Source organism: Dermacentor albipictus, unplaced genomic scaffold, assembly GCF_038994185.2.
Source record: "Dermacentor albipictus isolate Rhodes 1998 colony unplaced genomic scaffold, USDA_Dalb.pri_finalv2 scaffold_19, whole genome shotgun sequence".
NCBI lineage: Eukaryota > Metazoa > Arthropoda > Arachnida > Ixodida > Ixodidae > Dermacentor > Dermacentor albipictus.
Genome location: NW_027225573.1, coordinates 2,241,534 through 2,249,574, shown reverse-complemented (window position 1 = coordinate 2,249,574; position 8,041 = coordinate 2,241,534).

Below are 8,041 nucleotides of genomic sequence, written 5' to 3'. Positions count from 1 at the left end.
ACGCATTGGAACTCCGGATAGTGTCGCCCTGGAGCCCCGTTGTGTGCACACTGCGCGCACCGCAGTGTGATTGGACGAACGGTGGGGGCGAGGAGGGTGTTGGGGATGTTTTTAGGTGCGTGCAGGGCCGTTGGACGGGATTCGGTGGAGATTCGGCTAAGAGAAAGAAGACCAATAGTCTAACCTTTGACTCGTAGTTTGATGTCCGTGCAAACAGTTTCTATTCTATCGCTAGCCTATTAATTGGTTACCCTGTTACATTTCTCAGATGTGGCGGCCTTGTCAGTTGCATATTGCAACGGCCTCTTGAGGTAAGCACCTGCTCCTGTTGTCCGCGCAGCGACACAGACTCCCTGTTTACATGTACTGTGACTGGTGCTCCCTGATCGTCATTTCCTGCTGCAGCCGTGGGTAAAGTGTGCTTGTGGCCTTCTTCAACCGCGATTTGGCCTGAACGGAGACTATCATACATGATTACATGATTACATGGTTTGAAGTGTATGAAGTTGATATCCACATGGGTGGAAAGGCCTGCAAAAGTGACTGCAAAATGGCGATTCCCACAAAACAGACCATGTCCATATTGAGAGCAGGTGGGGCACCAAGTGTGAGCGACACATTAGCGGCCACCGAAAGAACAAAAAGAAACGCGCAGGTATGAAAGGAGGTAACGCTAGAATGTTGGGTAGTTCATGTCGCTGTGTTAGCTATGGCAGCAGGTGCCTGCGTCACCCGATTGATTCGCAGTGCAATTTCCGGCGACTGTCAATGCAAACAGGTGGGGCACTGTCCAATCTGCTTGCGCCGCTGGTTGTCACTCGTTACAAGACCGCCATGTGCGACGTAGGCAAGCACTGTGTCTGAGGTCGGATAGCTGAACGTGCTGTAAGCGACCTGTAGTGTGGGAATGCCAACTGTTGTCGTGTAGGTCTTAGCCAATGTACAGTGTATTGTCTGAACCTTATGCGGTGATTGAATGCTCACTCTCATTTGATAATGGTCGCCGTGTTATGTTTCTTGGATGTGGCGACCAGGTCAGCTGCACGGGCAACACTCTCTCGAGGTAACCATCTGCTCCAGCAGTCCACACAGCGACAAAGACTCCCAATTTACATGCACCGTAATTGGTGCTCTCCCCGTTCGACGTTTCCTGCTGCAGCCGCGGGCAAATTATGCTTGTGGGCCTTCATCGGCCGTGATGTGGCGTGAACGGAGACCAGCACACGTGATTACATAGCCCTAAGTGTATGAAGTTGACAGCCACATGGTTGGAAAGGCCTGCAAAAATGGCTGCAAGATGGTGATGTCCATGTTGAGAATGTGGGGCACCAAGTATGAGTTACACATTAGCGGCCCCCAAAAGAACAAAAACAAACGCGCAGGTTGGAAAGGAGGTAACTCTAAAATGCCGGTTAGTCTATGTCGCTGTGTTGGCTGCGGCAGCAGATGCCCGAGTCACTGGATTGATTCGTAATGCAAGTTGCTAATGTTCAGCGGCGACTCCGACCTGGTGTAAACAGGTGGGACAGTGTCTAATCTGTTTGCGCTGCTGGTTGTCGCTCATTACCAGGCCGTCATGCGCAACGCCGAAAGTGAGCAGTTTACGAGTTCGCATTATTCGTTTCAGCGTATATCGATATGCAAATTTTATTTCTGTTCTTGTACGAGAAGGTGCAGTGCTCTTCTACTGTCTATAAAGTCACACGTCCTGTTCACTCACTTGTGGCTTGTTTGTATGGGCGTCAGAAGAGGGCGCTTTAGTCTCCTGGCCACCGAAAGAACAAAAGGAAACGTGCAGGTATGCAAGGAGGTAATGCTGGAATGCCAGGTAGCTCATGTGTCAACAGGGTACGTAGAATTCGGGCAGCGTGATGAAGGGTTAGCTGGAAAGAGCGGCAGCTACCTCGAGGCCGCCGCGCGGAAAAAGCAGGAGCCCAGGGGACAATGCCCCTTGTCGAGTTCGAATCACGTGGAAAAGGACAAAGGGAAGCAAAGAGAGGTAGAAGAGAGTGAAATGGTGATTATCGCCGGCGACTCAAACATGGCTAGTTGCTCCAAAGCAATTGTGGAGAGGGTGAAAGGCGATAAAAGAGTGGCGGTAGGGACATTTCCAGGACGGACACTGGGTTCTGTCATGGAGCGAGCAAAAGATAAGCTCGCGGAAAATGCCCACGTGCGCAACCTTGTCATAGTAGCAGGCGGGCTACATGACGTCCTGAACAGGAAAGGGACAGGACTCACGCAGCGCTTGGCGAAGGGGGTGGACGACTTGCGCGAGCTAAGCCCTAAGGTGAAGATCGTTGTGTGCACGGTGCCGGAGGAGCCTGTACGTGACAGTCACGTACAAAGAGCCGTAGTGGCTGCTAATAAGGCAATATGGAAAATGAGCCGAGAGAAAGGCTTCGAGGTTGTCGAAGTAAACAGAGAAGTGAGAAGGTGTGGTGGTTTTAAACGAGACGGGATCCACTTCAATTACAGGCTGGCGCAAGAAGTGGGCTGGCGAATTGGTGGTCGCGCTGTTGCTTTTTTTAGGGGGCCCGCGGGCGCTCAGGAGGCCAGAGCAGATAGTAATGAAGAAGGTCCCCTAGGGGAACATCAGAAGAGCATCGCCGTCGATCAGGCACGTACCCAGGGGGGGCCCGGGGGGGCCCGGGCCCCCCCCCGAAATCCTTTGGCATACCTCCCCCCCCCCCCTCCTCACCCACGCCACCACTCCTCACACATTCCTAAAGCGCCGCCAGATCAATGTTGAGACTTCGCAGCTGTTCATCGGTCAGCATTATGCTGCCTTTTTCACTCCTTTTAGATGGCGGTATAGTTAACGGCATATCTTGTAATGTGAAGGACAGTTTTCTCGTAGATTCCGCACCCGCGCGATTAACTCGAGATGCGTTCAGTTGTCACCATCTATTCAACCGTCACGCGCATAGCTGTTGCTTTTGTTAGTTCAACCTTCTTTGTTTAGGCTGATCCTGGGACCATGAGAGGGATGTGGCTATTACTCAGCTGGTCTGTACTCTCATGGAACGAGTTGCGGCCGGAGAAAACGTCAATGGCGTTTAACTTATCCCTTTGCTTCATTGTTTCCTTGAGTTACGGCTCACCCCGACGCTGACAGATGCCCGGAACCATATACACGTGATATGGGTTAGATAAGGTGAGAAATAAAATAATGTGAAAGAGCGTCCATCATGAAACCCTGCAATAACCCTTAAACCCATAAGCAAGATGACTGTCACCCGTTACCTCGTCTGTTTTTCCCTAACTGTATAGCACTTTTCGTGCAAAATTGGCAACTGGAAACAAAAATCGCAAGGAGTTGAGAAATTAAGCGATCTACTAAGGGAGAGAGCCAAGGCAACAACCAAACTGCAAGCAAAAGCGAATAATTAAAAAGTTAACCGTTGTTTATGAGAGTATTTATGGATCAACATCTTTTTATTTAAAAAGGAAGTAGAGAAAACGCCGCCGGAAGTGGAGAACAATTACTTGTTTTGAATGACGCTTCTACAGTTATTGGTCGAACCACCTCACGTAGCGACTTTTCTGCTGTGCTTATGTGGGTGTTTTTCTAACCTTTCGCAGTGAGCGCAGTACGTCTAGAACCGGAGAGTCCTGCGCTCTACGCGGTTGTATGGGACTGGCGGCCGCACAGTGCTACGCAATTCGCGGAACTGTCAAAACTGATCAACAAGGCGAAAATAATTGATATTCGAAACTATAACATGAGAAAGACTGAAGAATCCGTAAAAAAATGGACGCAGCCTGAAATCAGTAAAAAAGAAACCTGGCATACGACAAACCATGATGTATGCACTAAAAGATAAGGAGGATATTATCATCAGCAATCTCGAAGATATAGTAAAAGCAACGGAAAATTCTAAGCTGACCTGTATACAGTACCCACAGGAGTCACGATAGTTCAGTTAGAAACAGTAATGAACAGGATACAGAAACTCTCCTATAACTAGCGATGAGGTCAGAAGGGCCCTGCAAGACATGAAACGATGAAGAGCGGGAGGATAAGATGGAATAACAGTCGATTTAATCAAAGATGGAGGAGACATAATGCTTGGAAAACTGGCAGCTCTTTATACGACGTGTCTATCGACTGCAAGGGTCCTAGAAAACTGGAAGAATGCAGACATTATACTACTCCACAAAAAAAGGAGACGTTAAAAAATTGAACAATTATGGGACCATTAGCTTGTTCCCAGTATTATATAAAATCTTTACCAGAATAATCTCCAGTAGAATAAGGTTAACACAGGATTTTGTCAACCAAGGGAACAGGCTGGCTTCAGGAAGAGATAGTTTACAATGGATCACATCCATGTCATCAACCAGGTTACCGCGAAATCTGCAGAGTACAATAAGCCTCTCTATGTGGCTTATATAGATTACGAAAAGGCATTTGATTCAGTAGAGATACCAGCAATCGTAGAGGCACTACGTAATCAAGGAGTACAGAACGCTTACGTAAAAAGCTTGGAAAATATTGCTACATGCGTGAGGTATTTGTTTGTTTGAACGGGGCGCGAAGGCGCCATCACTCCAGAAAAGAGGAGGAAGAACGAACTGGGCTCGCGCTGTGAATCTAACCGGTCAGCGCTGCAGCCGTTGTTGTAAATATAATCTGTAAATAGTTTCTCGTCTTACTGACTCGCCTTTCGCGTTAGAATATCTACGAGGTTCTACAGCTACCTTAATTCTACACAAGGAAAGCAGGGGTCCGACAGGGAGACACAATTTCTCCGAAGCTATTTTCTGTGTGCTTAGAAGAATTCAAGCTATTAAACTGGGAAGGCTTAGGAGTAAAAATCGACGGCAAATATCGCGGCAACCTTCGGTTTGCCGATGACATTGTTGTATTCGAAAACAATGCAGACGAGTTACAACAAATGATTGCAGACCTTAACAGAGAGACTGTAAGAGTGGGGTTGAATATTATTATGCAGAAGATGAAGATAATGATAAATAGCCGGGCAAAGGAACAAGAGATCAGGATGGCCAGTCGGCCACTAGAGACTGTGAAGGAGTACGTTTACCTAGGTCAATTAATCAGAAGGAACACTGATCATGAGAAGGAAATTCACAGAAGAATAAAAATAGGTTGGATCGCATACAGCTGAGATTGCCAGCTCCTGACTGGAAGCTTACCATTATTATTGAAAAGTAAAGTGTGCAATCAGTACATTTTGCCAGTGGAATATGTCCAGTGCGAATGCATTTGCCAGTGCATTTCCCAGTGCATTTTGCCAGTGCATATGGGGCAGAGACTTGAGAGCAAGTTAAGGACCACGCAAAGAGCGATCGAACGAAGATTGCTAGGCATAACGTTAAGAGCGAAAGAGAGTGGTTTGGATCAGAGAGCGAACGGGCATAGAATATTCTAATTGACATCAAGAGGAAAATATGTAGCTGGGCAGGTCATGTAATGCGCCATTTAGATAACCGTTGGACCATTAGGGTTACAGAATGGGTACCAAGAGAAGGGAAATGCAATCGAGGACGACAAAACACTAGGTGGAGCGATGAAATTAGGAAATTCGCGGTCGCTAGTTGGAATCGGTTGGCGCAGGTCAGGGGTAATTGGAGATCGCAGGGAGAGGCCTTCGTCCTGCAGTGGACATAAAACAGGCTGATGATGATGATGATGATGATGATGATGATGATGATGATGATGATGATGATGATGATGATGATGATGGAGGAGGTGGTGGGCCCCCCCCCGAAAAAAAATCCTGGGTACGTGCCTGCCGTCGATAGCAAGAAAAGGAGGAAAGCAAGAAAGAGAGCTCGCCATGCAATAGGCTACATAAACATGCAGGGCGGCAGAAGAAAGGAAAAGTGGGCAGAGGCTGAGGAGCAGTTAAATAGAGAACAAATAGGGGTGTATGCGGTTACAGAAACGCACCTTAGAGACTCAGAAGAGCCGCCAGTTATTGAGAATTATGTTTGGGAAAAGTGCAACAGAACTAAGTCGGAAAGAAAGGGAGGGGGAGTCGGAATGCTCATCCATCAGGGAACGCTATGGAAAAGAGTAAATTCAAAATGTCAGGAGCATCTTTGGTTATCAGGTGCAATGAGTGGGAAAAAAACTTGGCTGGGCGTTACGTATTTGTGGACCGGAAATGATCGCACAGAGAAGGATAAAGAGTTAATGGAATGCAGAAGCGCTGATATTAAGGGTTTCGGGAACGGTGCTGAAATTGTCCTATTAGGTGACATGAATGCCCACATACAGGATTTAGATGGCGATACCGACAACAACGGGAAGTCAATGCTAGACCTTTGTGAGCAACATAACCTTATTATTGTGAATACAGGGCCTAAGTGTGAAGGGCAGATCACGTGGGAAGTGGGAAACCGGCAATCGACCATTGATTACTGTCTGATGACAGAAGGAATTCATGATAAGTTGAGAGAAATGGTCATTGATGAGGAAGGGATAGCAGCATAGGTAGTGACCATACACGCATCATTTTAAAAATGGGATGTGTAGTTGGGAAAGAGTGCAAGGAGAGCAAAATGGCCAGTCCAAATTGGAACGCTGAACAAATAGCAAATATAGTCACTAGAGTTGAGGAAGAACTTGGCAAGTGGCCAAGTAAAGAGTGGGAATATGGTGAGCTTCTAAGTGTAATAACGACAGAAATACGGAAAGAGAAACAACGTGTTCGTTGGAAAGGAAAAAAAGAAACCGAAAAGCTGGTGGAACAGGGAGATACGAGAAGCGATCGCAGAACGACAGAAAGTATCCCGAAAGCACAGGCAGGCAAAGAAGGCGCAGTTGCCGCAGGATGAAGCAACCAGTAAATGGGAAATATACCGGGAGAAAAAGTCTATGGTTCAAATACTGATGCAAGCAAAATTAAAAGGTGAAAGTGAACGTTGGTTGTCAGAAATACGTGAGAAAAAGAAGGCCGCACATAGAATATCTTGGAACCAAATAAAGTTATTAGGCAGGAAATCAACAACAATACAACAACATATCCTAGACGAAGATGAAGACAGACTGGATGGAGAAGCGGCAATAAATTACATCCGAAAAGTAACAGCCGAATCTTTCCAAGGCAGTGACGAGGTTGTATTTGAAGAAAAAAAGAGCGTGAAAGAGACCCAAGTGGAAAAGGAGCTCGTGCTGATAAATTTCAACTGGAAGAAAGCGGAAGAGAAAATTCCTAAGCGCACAGCCACAGGGCTAGACGAGGTTCCCGTTAGGCTGATTAATGAACTAGGACCAAAAAGTAAGGAAGCTCTGGTGAAAGCAGTGGAACAAACTTTAAAAGATAGACGAATACCAGACAGTTTGCCACAAAGTAGAATGAATTTAATTTATAAAGGCAAGGGGGAGAAAGATTGAATTCACTCGTATAGACCGTTGACCATTACATCGGTAATATACAGGCTAGCAATGCAGGCAATCAAATTAAAGCTTCAAACTTGGGCAGAGAATAATGGCATTTTGGGAGAACTTCAGAATGGCTTCAGAATAGGTAGGCGTTTAGATTATAACTTATTTGTTCTTACTCAGTGTATTGAAATATCAAAAGTAGAAAGCAGACCGTTATATGTGGCCTTTTTAGATATAACAGCAGCCTATGACAACGTAGACCGCAACATTTTGTGGGATATTCTGAAAGGGGAAGGCTTAGGGGACGACTGTCTACAACTTTTGAAAGAGATTTAGCTAGAAAATACCGTTTGCGTTGAATGGGAAGGGATGAGAAGCGAGGAGAAAGTTCATGTCAACAAGGGACTGAGACAGGGGTGCCCTTTATCCCCGCTGCTGTATATGATGTACATGGTGAGGTTGGAGAAGGCGCTAGAAGGAAGTAATATCGCGTTTAATCTCTCATACAAACAGGTGGGTACAGTAGTGGAGCAGCAGCTCCCTGGTTTATTTTATGCGGATGACATTGTGTTGCTAGCTAACAAGCAAAGTGATTTGCAACGTCTGGCTAATATCTGTGGACAGGAAGGCAACAATTTAGGTTTTAAATTTAGTGTTACAAAATCAAGCGTTATTGTATTCAAT